Source organism: Hibiscus syriacus, unplaced genomic scaffold (assembly GCF_006381635.1).
Source record: "Hibiscus syriacus cultivar Baekdansim isolate YM2019G1 unplaced genomic scaffold, ASM638163v2 tig00110332_pilon, whole genome shotgun sequence".
NCBI lineage: Eukaryota > Viridiplantae > Streptophyta > Magnoliopsida > Malvales > Malvaceae > Hibiscus > Hibiscus syriacus.
In genome coordinates this window covers 673,563-688,834 of record NW_024062688.1, presented here as the reverse complement: position 1 = coordinate 688,834, position 15,272 = coordinate 673,563, and the positions used below count along the sequence as shown (strand labels likewise).

General features: G+C 32.6%; 1 long non-coding RNA gene across 1 annotated transcript; it reads right to left on the bottom strand.

Moving 5' to 3' along the window:
• Nucleotides 1-4,960: 4,960 nt before the first annotated feature.
• On the bottom strand, nt 4,961-6,038 carry LOC120119348. The gene is made up of 2 exons (XR_005515822.1): nt 5,684-6,038; nt 4,961-5,301 (listed from the first exon to the last, which is right to left on the bottom strand). It is a non-coding gene; the product is annotated as an uncharacterized LOC120119348 (long non-coding RNA).
• Nucleotides 6,039-15,272: the final 9,234 nt, after the last annotated feature.

Here is a 15,272-nt window from a genome sequence, read left to right as displayed (position 1 = left end):
ATTATACACATCCCCGCCCCAATTGGAGCGGATGCAGTGCAAAATCCACGAAACTGTACCCGTTTGCCATCCCTATTCACACTTCAGTCCTATAAAACTTCTAATGCAACAATATAAAAATATTCATACCTTTTATAACGGAATCCCTAAAGTAATTAAAATAAAATGTCTCAATAGATATACAGTGACTCAAATATCATTAATTTACGGATCTAGAAATTAATACTATTTTAAAAATATTAGGTATATAATTTTTTTACAAATTAAACTAAATTTAATATAATTTTTAAAATAATAAGTGTATAATTGCTTCCATAAATAACCACATACATCCCGTATGTATATATATATATATGTGTGTGTCAAAATCAATAATTTTAATATTTTTTGTCCCTTTCTTTCAAGAAATTATTTCAGGGGCTCTCCTCAAATTTATTCACATCATCACTTTTTTCTATGTCATTTATATAACTAATATTTTATTTTCTAAATCATCTTTTTCTCTTAAATATTAAAATTAAATATAATTAGGGTTTATTTTTATTCCCAAATATAATAATTAATCGCCCAAAATCCACATAATTGCAACAGCAATTTGCGATATCCATTTTCCGAAATTTCCAAGAATTGAAGCTCTAAAGTAGCGCAATCGAGATTTAGAAGAGATTATATGATCAATTGGAGGCATGCATTCTTAGTGCAAATCTTGTTTTAGCATTACCGACAATCATATAATTCATACCGTAATAGGTATTTTTAATTTTAAAAATAATTTTTGATTCACCTTATAGACAAACTTTTTACCACATAATGTATTTTGATATATAAAGATCTACATGGATATCTATTCAATATACTAGTGTAATTGAATTCAAGTTTGGATTAACAGGTCAGAGAAATAAGAAAGGATGAAAGGTGGGCATTAAGGGTATTTCAGGAAGAACATTAGGTTCAGCCTCGTTAATATAAGTTCATGGAATGCGTCACAACTTTATCTTTAACTTTCACAAACTCCACCATTAATTCCATCATAACTCCTAGTTTTTCCCCTTTTCTTTTTTTTTCATCTGAATTGGTGGTCCGACTGGTTCATGGATATTATTCCCTTCTGCTCTACTGGGGAGGGTTGCAGCAGGTTCCCATTTTCTCATCACAATTCCATGGCGATTCCCAACAAATCGATCTCCCAAAACTCACCAGCAAACCAATGGTCCGTCCTTCACCTTCTCCTCCTCCTCCTCCTCATTTCTCCCCTCTTTGCACGTCCCATCTATTCATCTTACACTCACCACCATTCCATGCCGAGTTTACACCCGTTTTCCACTTCTTCACCATCTGAAAACGCCGGTGGAAGCGGTTCTACGGATTGTCGGTTCGAGGTGGCGGTTCACGAAGTGCCTAGCGGACCGAATCCTGAATCCAACAAGTGAGGAAAAGCGGCTAGCATCCACCATCAAAGGGTTTTCATTGATGCCTTCATTTTTCTATTCTCTCTGATCTCTTCTTTGTTTTGTTTTTCGCTTTTTTATTTTGGTGAATGATCGGGATTGATATGTATATAAAGACTAATAGCAAGTCTGAATATTTTTTGTCCAAGTTTTTCACTTTGCCTTCATGTGTCAGTTTGTTTACATGCATGAAAATATTGATCCTTGTTTTTATTATATATATATTTTAGTCATTCTTTATGCCAGAAATTTTGAAAAATACTATGCTTCAGCTCTGATATTTATGCCTCAATAGAAAGTCGGTCAACGTCCGATGCAATTATTGTTCGTTTTATCGATGATATTAATATGCAAAATTTATATTATTAATATATATTTTCATCTTTAAAAGCATTTTTGGATAATAACCCACAGTAAATATCATCTGTGTTTGACATTTTAAAGTTTTTATATACTAGCTAAGGCAGGAACATGATGGAGATATACGTGAATATTCTATGTTCATGGATGAATCTGAATATTCTGAATCTGGGATTTACAAATGCATATCCATTATGGGGTTTTTAAAGCAAGTTTTCATGACAGAAAAGAGAGCTGCAAATGCAAATAAGGCTAGGATCTGCTTTGACTGGAGTCTGTAGCTGACTGACTGAGCCAGGTTTTAAATTCTGAGTGGGAAAGAGATAAAAATATCAGTGTCAGTTCGACTTTTAGAATAAAAAATAACAAATATTGATCGATCTTCTTTTAACATTTGAATTATATTCAGTTGTAAATACATGTTAATACCAGTTTCTGATACGATCATACAAATAATCTTTGTCTGTGGAATGACCATGGGTATAGGATAAAGGATAGTGGGGGTAGTTTTTTGCTTTAGCTTTTTTAAAGCTTTTAATAAAACAATACCTTTAAAAATAGGGACATTTGGTATTCTTTTTATTTCTTTTTACCCTCATAAGTCATGTCAAAACACTTGGCCCGAGAAATCTGAAATCCAGAAGTCATAAGATATGATTTTCGTCGTCACACTATTTCATATTAGCATGGATAAAGGGCAGTTTTTGCTGTTCTCTCTTTCTTTTATTGCAAGGCAAATTCATAAATTCAAAGCAAAAGAGAGGCCACATAACTCATTCCATTTAAAGAGGGATTGCCCTAACAAATCTAGGACAGACATCAATAATCAACAAACGAGTAAATCAAGTACACATCAAATGTAGAGAGACAAAAACAAAACTATTAGCAAAAACTAGGGTTGATCATTGGATTGAGTCAAGTTTAGTAAAAAAAATTTAAATTATTTTAATTGATGAGTTGTATTTTATAATTTGAATTTAACTTAAATTTTTTTCGAGTTGAGTTTAAGAAATTCGAATCGAGTTACTCGAGTTTCTATATTAATTTTATTATAATTATTTATAATATTATGACAATGATTTGCTCCAATTTTTTTGACTTTATCTAACCATAATATATATATATATATTATCTTTCATATTATAATATTATTTAATATATTAAATACAATCTAAAATTATGAAATATATTAATAATATTATATTTTAAAAAAATATTTTGAGAGTAAAATATTTATGAGAGTATAAATGAGTCAATGAATTGATGAAATATTAGTAATTTTGTTAGCAACGGTGCTTGAAAACCTTTTCAACTTGCTTATAATGGATTCTTACTCTCACTTATTCTTCGGTGATAATTTAATTCTTTATGCTGGGGTTGATATAGCTGAGATGAAGACTAATGATGCGAATAACTAATGTTAATTCAATTAATATTTGATTGATCCATAACCTTTTGAAATAGTATTATATATATATATAATGCCTATATAATTATGTATTATCTTAAGATTTAATTTATTATAATTTTATTGATTGAATTACTATTTGATTGATTCACGATATTAAATCTAATTAGGGTTTAGTATACAGAGATAATGACATGGTCATCAACTAATAACATATACTTAACAACAATTTCTGCTTGTTATCCATTAATCTTAAGCTGATCATGAAGATGTTAACTTTAATTACCAACCAGGGTTGGTTGTGGAGGTGTGTTGTGTTCGGAGTATGTGGTCATACAAGTTTTATTTTTTTCGATGAAGGGATTCGGGATAGATTATGCTGAATTCATAGCTATAAAAACATTCCTTTAAGTGTTTATTGAGACAAATTGTATAGGAAATGACATGTTAATTGTGGAAACGAATTCTAAAGTGTTTATTTTCTAGGGTTTTCTTTAAGACTTCGTATATGTTATTATTTCAAAGGGTATATTCCGAAGCACCAATGATATTGCTAGGGTTAATTGGATCCAAATTATCCATATAATATATTATGTGACAGCCCTTAGTGCTGCCTCTTCCATTCATATATTGCTTGGGCTGCTCTTAGTGACAACCCTAACTTGATGTTAATTTGACTTCTTCTCTAGTTGCATTCTCATTAACCATGGAATATGCTTCCCACACTTGATATAATTTTAAAGATATAATTTTAATCTAACATTAGGTGTGTTAATTTGACACCCCTAGAGACTTGATATACATCGGGGATGGAAGTAGAGATGACATTGAAACAAGATCATAAACTTTGTCTTTTGTAGCACAAAATTTAGATGAACCTATTACTGGTACCAGTTCACAATTCCAATATGTTCGGGATGACATGGATGAAGATATTTATGAAAATTGGTATGACATAATAATTTAGTTAGATTTTATATCTTAATTGATTAATTTATAATGTTATCATTTATATATATTGATGTTGTCGAATATATATATATATTAATAGTATTGTTGTCAGTAGTTACTAATATTGTTGTTTGTTTATTGCATATATTATGCCTAGGAGAAAATTAAGTGATCTGTGGATTGTTCAAGCTCCTCAAGAGGAGGAGAAAACAAATTATGAAGAGTAGATTAGTGTTGGATCTACAGAAGTTCCGAATACAGTTGAAGAAACTGTAGAAATTGAAGGTAATGTTCGACTCTGTATTTAAATGGTGACTAATTTTCTTATTGACTTGATTTTGAAAACATGCACTAAATTATTTCTTATGTAGCTGAAAATGGTCAAAGGTGCAATAGTAGAGGTCGTTCGATAATGAAGGAATTGTACCAACTTCCTCTTTGAGATCGATCAATTATGAGTCATGACGTGAGATTCCTAATAGTAGCAAAAACCAGGTTGTGGATTGCATTAAGGTAATATTTCATTGTAATAAATAATTCATTGTAGTTCAATAATAATAATATATATTTACTTTCAACATTTGTGTAATTTGTAGGAGAAATTTTCTTTAAAGGTTGTAATACCCTAATTTTATCCGGGCCTTTTAAATCTATTTGAAGATACCCGATAATTAATTTGGAGGTAATTGTGCTCAGATGAAGAATCAATTCAAATGACGAAGCGTGAAAGTTTGCGTTTGGAAGCTTTAGGTGCTCAATTGGGATTAATCGTATATAAAAATCGAGACACAGATTGAAGTTCAATATAAATTAAGTGTCTAAGGTCCATTTATATCTTACAAAGCCCAAAATAGACTACAAATAATTACAGTCCAATTACAAGCCAAATTATTACAAGTTCAAGACAAGCCTAAAACCCGAGCCCGCAAAGCAGAGCAGGCCCAAGCGAACCTGGTTGAAACATCACGTGAGGCCAGGAACAACCCCCAGCAGAAACCACCACGAGCTCACCATTTCCAACTCGTGCCCGTGCCTTCACCATTTCCAACCCCGGCTTACCATCCACCCACGTGAAGCGCGACAGACAAGGCTCGGCACCCCGAGAAAACACCACCAACAGCTCATGCCCATACCCTACAACGCCCATTACTCCATTAGCAGGGATACACATAATTCAAGGGAGACATTAACAGTGGGAGGGGGTCATCTTCTTCCTTCGATTGGATGAAAAAGAAGGATATGGTCTTATTTCCGTTTCCTTTTGTAAGTGATCAATAAAAAATAAGAGTTCTTATTTTGGCCATTCGACAGAAGCATATCATTCCCTTTTTTTTTAATGATTCAACAATAAGAAGGGGAGCGTTTTTTAAAGTGTAAAAAAATCTTACTTGTTCCTGTTATTAGAAATATTCACAACCAAAACGTTTTAGACTTGAGCATGCCATAGCCCGAGAGAAAAATCAGCAACCAAGTACCCTAAAGCATAGAACCAAAGAAATCTATCAAAAGTTATTACCTTTTCCATCAGAAGAGGATTACAGTCGTCGCCTGAGGTTGGGTCACTGTGGATTCCTTAAAGGTATCCATTTTCAGGCTGTTTTGAGTGTGGAAGGGTCATTTTCCTTTGAGTTCAGGCTCGCACGTGGTGTTGAGGCTGTTTGGGTCGATTTGGATCTCACTAGGCAGTTTCTAGGGTAATTTGGGGGTTATATAAGTTTGGTGTGGGTTTTGTGGTTGATTTGAGAAGATAATCGGGGGTATAACGGCCACCAATCGGTGGTGGTCGGCGTAGAGCGAGCCTTTGTGGCTCTCGGTCGAGCGACGTTGAGGGTTGAAGAGAGAAAGATAGAGAGAACGGTGCTGGGGAGTGTTAAGAGAGCAAATGAGAGTTAGGGTTAAACTTACATAAGTTTAGAATATAAGTATGCATTAAAACTGCAGTGTTTTGTTGCCCTGTTTCACGCATGGATTAATTGGTTTTTGGGTCATTCGTCATTCGTTTACAATTCATTTTAACCCTAAAATCGAGTTTTTCATTTTTCATTTGGTCTTTTATTTGTATGCACTTTTGATTTTAGTCCTAAGTGTTTATTTATGTAACTTATGTTGTTTAGATATTAGAACTTCAACTTTCGCATGTTATATTTTAGTCCTTATGTCGAGTCCTTGTTTGCTTTATAATTTGGTCTTTATATTCCTGTGCGTGTTTAATGTTGGTCACCGCGTTGTTTCAGTTTCTGATTTTGCCATCATATTTTGAGCGTATTTATTTTTAGTCCCGAATTAAATTGTTTTGAATTTCCATTTGTTTACTCAACCAATTTATTTATTTTGAGAGTTACATTTTAGTCCTAAGTAGTGTTGTAGTTGAACCTTTGTTGTTTTAAACATTTGACCTTTGAATGTCTTGCATGTGCTATTCTAATCCATTTAGTATGTTTAATCTAATTTTGCATTGATTATGCTTCTGGCCCCTTACTTTAAATTTTTATTTTGAGTCCTTTTGTTTAATATTTTATGCATGTTTGTAAGGTTAAGATATATTTACTTTAAGTATATGCATGTATATATTATTTTGAGTATGATACACACATGTTTAGGTGTGAATTTTTTCTGCATGTTAGCCTCTTGAGTTTGACCCGACACCATTACATATTTGGAATAAGGGTAATATTCTTTTAATTTAAAATTGTCGGAATAACTTCTCCTAACTTATTAGAGAGTTGTTTTGGCAATTTTAAATTAAAATTATATCCCGTCAGTAACGCCTAATTAAATTTGGATCTATCCTTGTAAAATTTGGGAACGAAAGAAAAGGAAATATTCGACTATTAAAATTTTTTGAGAATAGGTCGTTAGAACTAAACTAAAGATCTGGTCTCGATATCTTTAAATAATCGAATATTCTTTATCTTTCTAATGGCTTGGTAATCCTAATTTAATTTATTTCGTTATTTTTGAATTTTATAAATTATGCTTTGTTGTTTTTAGGGATCATTAATCAAATTAAACTCGAACTTGTGAAATTCGTTGCAAAGACATTAATTAATTGACGAGGTACCGATTTAGGGTGCTGTGGGGGTGCTAATCCTCCCTCACACTTAATCGACTCCCGAACTCGAATTTTGGTAATGCAGACCTAAATTTGTTGTTTTAATAAAAATTAATTTTTTTATTTAAAATGACAAAACATTTTTTGGGTGCCCAATCACACCCTAATCAAAGATTGGTGGCGACTCCTCGAACCGTATGTTTTTAATCATAAAGGAATTTCCAAAATTTTGAAACGAGAGGTTTCTTAAAATCACATTGTTTTTAATTAAAATTCAATCGTAAAGAGAATAATTAAAAATGACGTGGTTTTCAAAATCTCGCCTCCCCACACCGCACTTAAAAATCGTTTCGACAACTTGGCGACTCCACTGGGGACTTTTTTTTAGAGAGTCAGGCCGATAGTCGATTAATTAATTGTCTTTGCAAATTGAAAGTTATAAGTTTACTTTAATTTGGTTGTTGATCCCTGGTTTGTTTTAAATTGTTGTTTGCATTTTAAATTTACGATTTGATTAACAAATAAATAGTTGTACTAACGTGTGATTTGCATGTTTCAGTTTTCTGACCTTAAGTTTGTTGTTTTTCTTGGATCGAGGCAAAGGATTATGGGTTTCCCCTTCACTGCCGCTATAACCTTTCGATATTTAGAGCCTTCTAACTGTGCTCTGTCCCGTTAGGTAGGGGTGAACGCTACGCTTACGTGAGAAAAATTACTTTTCTCCGCATGGGCTTTAGCAAGTAACCTCTGGGGTACATGCCTTATGTTTACGAGTGAAACATTGAGTTTTCTCGCATGGACATAGGGAAATGTATCCTCTCAAATTGAACTTGATTCGTTCTAAGCCTATAATGGGTGAGGATTGAGGGTTTGGCAAGCCCAAGGGGGCACCAGTAAAGGATAATTCGAGGACCCTTTTAGTGATACCGAAACTCTGCCCGTTTTATGCTGAATCTCTGTCCGCAGACATTAAGGGGAAACTCATTCTAACATTTTCCTCGAATTTATTTTTGCAAGAAGTATGAGAACTAGAAAAGCATGCGGTTAGGTTTTATATTTTCGCACAAAGCATGTGAATTAGATACCATGTGGTTAGTAGTTTTTGTGAATGACAAAGTATGTAGGTAGATATCATTTTGGGTAGGATCTACTAAAACATGATTGGGTAGTCAGCATGTGAGGGTAGGTTTTATTTGATGTTTACAGTATCCACTATCTTGTTGTTTATCTTATGTGCACTAACCCATTTTTGTTATATGTCTATTTTATTGTGATTTTATTGCATTTGCATCCTCATGTCATCGAGGGGTGTTAATTCGCAAATGATTGACTAACAAGAAGGCTGAACATATTGAGGCAAGAAATTCTCCACCATGTAGTAAAAACCAGGAGATCCAGAGATGTTCAAACGATCCATGAAGAAGGACGCCCGATGAATGAAGAGATCTGAAGCTGATTGAAGAATTCCTTTAAAAGTGTAAAGGCGAAGATGTTAACTCAAGGGATAAATTCAGTCATACTAAGGACGAGAAGACCATTCGTAAAGATAAGAAGACTATTCATAAAGATGAGAAGACCATTCATAAAGACATGAAGACCCTTTATAAAGACATGAAGACCACTTCACATTGGAGGAAAGAATGAAGATTTCAAGATTCAATTTAAAGACATCCGACGTCATCAAAGGTGATCAAATACACCGACAATTTTGGAGGTGCAATACCAGATCCCATGAAGAGTATCAAGAAAATGAAGAGATAAAGAATCACATTGTATTTTGACTACATGGTGTACTAACTGAATTCTTGTTGTCTAAGTGAACGGTTGTTCTACAAGTGGTCACTTTTGGAATTAACACCTCGTGCATTTGCATTTGTACTCGCATTTTTTATTTTTGCATTATCTTATTAATTTACTTATTTTGTTATTGTTGCCTTTTGTCATTTTGTTATCATATTTGTACTAACTTGTTTTTTATGTGGTTTTTCCCATTGTCTGCATGCATGATCATGGCATAATCAAAAGGTGTCGATTTGTGAGTGGTCATCAGAGTAGAAGGTTTTCATGATGGACAAGGGGTTTCGTGATCAAGCATGTTATATTTGTATGCACTTTTGATTTTAGTCCTAAGTGTTTATTTATGTAACTTTTGTTGTTTAGATATTAGAACTTCAACTTCCGCATGTTATATTTTAGTCCCTATGTCGAGTCCTTGTTTGCTTTGTAATTTGGTCTTTATATTCCTGTGCGTGTTTAATGTTGGTCACTGCGTTGTTTTAGATTCTGATTTTGCCATCATATTTTGAGCGTATTTATTTTTAGTCCCGAATTAAATTGTTTTGAATTTCTGTTTGTTTACTCAACCAATTTATTTATTTTGAGAGTTACATTTTAGTCCTAAGTAGTGTTGTAGTTGAACCTTTGCTGTTTTAAACATTTGACCTTTGAATGTCTTGTATGTGCTATTCTAATCCATTTAGTATGTTTAATCTAATTTTGCATTGATTATGCTTCTGGCCCCTTACTTTAAATTTTTATTTTGAGTCCTTTTGTTTAATATTTTATGCATGTTTGTAAGGTTAAGATATATTTACTTTAAGTATATGCATGTATATATTATTTTGAGTATGATACGCACATGTTTAGGTGTGAATTTTTTCTGCATGTCAGCCTCTTGAGTTTGACCCGACACCATTACATAATTGGAATAAGGGTAATATTCTTTTAATTTAAAATTGTTGGAATAACTTCTCCTAACTTACTAGAGAGTTGTTTTGGCAATTTTAAATTAAAATTATATCCCGTCAGTAACGCCTAATTAAATTTGGATTTATCCTTGTAAAATTTGGGAACAAAAGAAAAGGAAATATTCGACTATTAAAATTTTTCGAGAAAAGGTCGTTAGAACTAAACTAAAGATCTGGTCTCGATATCTTTAAATAATCAAATATTCTTTATCTTTCTAATGGCTTGGTAATCCTAATTTAATTTATTTTGTTATTTTTGAATTTTATAAATTTTGCTTTGTTGTTTTTAGGGATCATTAATCAAATTAAACTCAAACTTGTGAAATTCGTTGCAAAGACATTAATTAATCGACGAGGTACCGATTTAGGGCGTTGTGGGGGTGTTAATCCTTCCCTACGCGTAATCAACTCCCGAACTCGAATTTTGGTAATACAGACCTAAATTTGTTGTTTTAATTAAAATTAATTTTTTATTTAAAATGACAAAACATTTTTTGGGTGCCCAATCACACCCTAATCAAAGATTGGTGGCGACTCCTCGAACCGTATGTTTTTAATCATAAAGGAATTTCCAAATTTTCGAAACGAGAGGTTTTTTAAAATCACATTGTTTTTAATTAAAATTCAATCGTAAAGAGAATAATTAAAAATGACGTGGTTTTCAAAATCTCGCCTCCCCACACCGCACTCAAAAATCGCTTCGACAAAGGTCTCAGACGATTAATTGAAGCAAGCGTTAGGAAAGAAATGGAGAGACCACAAGAGTAATGGAGAGACCACAAGAGTTTCTTAAAAAATAAATATTTTAAGAACAATCTTAGCCTCGAATGAAAGCTGCAAAATGTCCCACCTGGAATGGGAAGATACAGTCAGGTTTTGGAGTTCAAAGAAATGAGATGTATGACACACTTTAAGAATAATATTATGTCACTATATTATTGAATTTATAAGTCATGTGGAGTTCAAATTGTAGGACCGAAAGCACATTGGTTTTGCTAGCAGACAACAACAAAAGTTTACTCACACTGCTGGATTGAAGAGCTTTGCTCGTGTTGTAACATCCCAAACTATGGGTTAGTGACTAAATGGTAAAGTTTCAGAAATTTGGTGATTAAAATAGAAGAATGGATTAGTTCAATGATTTATCTGAAAATAAATCCTAAAAGTTTTTAGTAATTATTAAAGGATTTTAAGGGCAAAGTTGTCATTTGACTTGGAAAGGATAAGATAATGGTATATATGGGATAAGATTGAGAGATTTATCCAGAAACTCTCTTTTCTTCTTCTTCTTCCTCTCCTCCCGTATCTCCAAGCTCAAAGGTGAGTATTCTACTTAGTTAATTATTTGTTAAGTTTAATATTGGGTTTTGATTATTAGATGATAACTAAGCTTAAGGAAAGCTTAAGTTATCTTAACATCAAAGGATGATGGAGTTAGGAGAGATTTAAGATTTGAAGTTCTTAAATGAAATCTTGGAATAGAGTTCATAACTATAATTGAAAGTTAAATTTGACTTGTCATCAATCTAGTTAAGATATATGAAGTGTTAAAAGTGGAATTCAAACATGTTGGATTATTGATGTAATTCTTGAATTTCATATGAAGGATAGGATTTGAAGGTTAAAGATGAAATAAATGAGTATAAATTGGTTTAAGGATGTGTACTAGAGTTAAGAGTGAAAGAGGGGATTAAACATGAAGGATTTAATCCAAAATGAATGGATTTTCGGGTTCAGAAAGAGGTTCTGGGCAGAGTGCATCGATGCACATTCATAGTGCATCGATGCATCAAGGTTAAAACCCAGAAATTTGTTTGAATGTGCACCGATGTATTGGTAATGCATCGATGCACTCTTTTAAAATAAAGAAATAGAATGCAATTCGTGCATCGATGCATAAGTAGTGCATCGATGCATCCCATTAATAGTGAAACATCGAATGCAATCGGTGCATCGATGCATAAGGAGTGCATCGATGCATCTCAGCAATAATACAACATCGAATACATTTTATGCACCGATGCATCAGTAGTGCATCGATGCATACCTTCATTAAAAGATGAAATTGACTTTTCTCTTGGTCTAAAGAGTGAACCATTAGAGTATATTAGTTATGATACTGATATAGATCTATGTATGATTATGTAGATATAGAACGTGATCTCGTTCTGAATCAACTGAAGGATTAGAATCGAATCAAAGCAAAGCTAAGGTGAGTGCAATTTTATTTGTACTTATATTATTGAATAAAAATTTGGCTTGCGATGAGCCAGTGATGGAGTTACTATGGTAAGAAGTAACTCCTAAAATGTTATTTGATTGGTGATCAATGTTATCATTTGTGTGATTATGATATATATAAGTTATATGGAAAGTATATGTGAAATAAGATATGAGTTTATATGAATAAAGCTATAAGAAATGATTTATGTGAATACATGCATTTGTGATGCGTGTTATATGATATTAGATATATGTTTGCACATACACATGGTATGTGACCGAAGAGAATGAACATGTGATTATAAGATCAATGATTACACGTACATTTGGTACGTGACTGAAAAGAAAAGATATATGTTCATAAGAGAAAGGATATGAATAAGTAAATTGAACTGTTATGAATGTTAATGCCCATGTTATGTGATAAGAGAGCTATAGGTATAGTTGGCATGCCAAGGGTCGAGGGTTTACCTATGTTCTTCGGGACATATGGACTGTTTACCTATGTTCTTCGGGACATATGGACTGTTTACCTATGTTCTTCGGGACATATGGGCTGTTTACCTAGATTCTTCGGGATCTATGGACTGGTCCTTCGGGATGAATACTGAACTAAGGTTCGGTGCCCCATGAGGGAATTGATACGAGTTGTGGTGACAGCATTAGTGCACAACCTCAATGTACTCACATACCTTAAGTTCTCAATAGTGTACATGGGCTAATAAAGAGATCAAACAAACATATTGAATGTGATATGTATACGATGGGTTTATAAATGGTTATTAAAGGTAAGTGGTTTGAAATGTGTTACATGAACCATATGAAGTTATGTGTGTTTCTTAATGATAATGATGGTATATGTTTATGTATGCATTATGTTATATGAAATGGTTTGTGGTTTTATTATATGTGTTATTGCCTCACTAAGTCAACGACTTAGCGTGTGATTGTTTCACACGTAGGTTTCGAGAAGAGTAAAGAGTAATGCGGAGCAAGACAGGTCAGTTCTCCTTACCAAATATCAGATCAGAAAATATATGTACTGTATATAGAGTGTAGTTGGCATGTAGTCTAAAGATATAAATTGTATGAACTCTTATATTTTGTAAACGTTTTGAATAAGTTAAATGTTATAAAAGTTTTTAAATTACTCACTATTTCATAACAATGAATGTTTGAAAAGTCAATGTGACACTTCGGACTCGTATCCGGGTCGGATACAGGTTGGGGGTGTTACACGTGTAGCTCATGAACATGTATTCTTTTTTTTAATTATGATTATTCATATAGTAATTTTAAGTTGGTAGCATATAGTAATTAACATTTTTTCTATTATTTATTACTTTTTTGTAAGTATTAATTTATATTATACATTGTAGGAAATCACGTCCGATAATATAGTTGGACGAATAAAGCTCTTCGAAATGACACATACAAAAAAAGATGGCTCTCTAATGGCTTCTGAAGCTACATAAATTATGGTATATTTAGTGGACATAAAATTTGCATTATGTTATATTTATAGTATAACATTTTTATTTTAAATAATGTTTGAATTTGTTCTAAATTCTTAACTTATTAACTGGAAAAATTGAGCGATAAAAGGGTAGAGTATGAAGCTATGGATTCATCCCATGCTTCTATTAATGCGGACGAGATTGAAAATCGAGTTATTGCTGAAGTTTTCGATCCTGAAAGATATGGTCGAGTTTGATCTCAGGGATTATTCGTTACTTCAACCAAATATTTTGGATCCATCTTGTCTCAGTACATGCCATCACACAACCAATCTTCTCAACAAGAAGTTAATCGATTGAAACACCAGCTGAGTCAAGTTGATGAAAAAATTGCTCAAATGAAAGCCGAAGCTGAAGCGAGAGAAGCAAAGAGAGCAGCGAGAGAAGCAGAGAGAGCAGTGACAGAAGCAACATTTCAGAAAAATATGAATAACTTCAAAATCAAATTGAAGATATGAAGCATATGATGCAGCAGAATCAAACAAAGAATTCATCATCGTAGGTGTTTTCTTAGGTTAATGTTTTGTTTATGTTATTGAAAAATGTTGAACTACATTATATTTAACTTGGATGTTTGTAAACTTTGATTTATTTATGTTTTTATGTATTATTACTTAATTTGAATCGTAATTAAATTTAAGATGGTTATTGGATATTGTTACAGGTTAAATTTGGGTAGTACAAAATAGGAAGAAGATATGTTGAAAATCAGTTTTAATTATCGGCGTTTTAGGGACAAAACGCCACTAACATAGTGCATATTTGGCGGCATTTTTAGGGGGAAATGTCGCTAAATGACTAACCTATTGCGACGTTTGTGACTAAAAACCTTGCTAAATAGGGAACCTATTGCGAGAAAACGCCTCTAAATATCTAACTTATTACGGCATTTGCTCTAAAAAAGGTCACTGTATGGTGAACTTGTTACGGCGTTTGTATACTAAAATGCCACTATATAACTTGACCTTTAGCGGCGTTTTAGTACACAAATGCCGTAACATAACATGACTTTTAGCGACATTTATTAGTAGAAAAGCCACTAACAGTTGCGACGTTTGTTTTAGCGCTTTTTTGCGGTATTTTTTTACGCCGGCAACATTTTTAGCGACGCTTTTAAATGCCACTATATACCAGTTCTGATGTAGTGTCAAGAACACTTGTTAACTTTTTTTACACTAAAAATGCTTGGTAATAGTTTTTGACAAATTATTTATAGAATCGTAAAATGTAAATTTTAACAACTTAAAACATTTAAAAATTCATGTTATATCAAAATCTAAGTTTAGTTCAACACTTTGTGAGGAAGATAATTTATGAAAATCATCTTAATTGAAAATATCGTGAGGAAGATGATTTTGTATTTTATCATAATGAAGGTGCTATAAGCTAGAAAAGTTCGAAGCAAGATACGATAATTGATTCTATAATTGAGGCCGAGCTTATTACGGCTAATGATGCATCAAAAGATGCTAATGGCATTATAAACAAAAAGTTTATATATTTAATTGTGATATAGATATAGATTTTTGATTTTTTTAAAGGAATATTAATGATAAATATATTGTT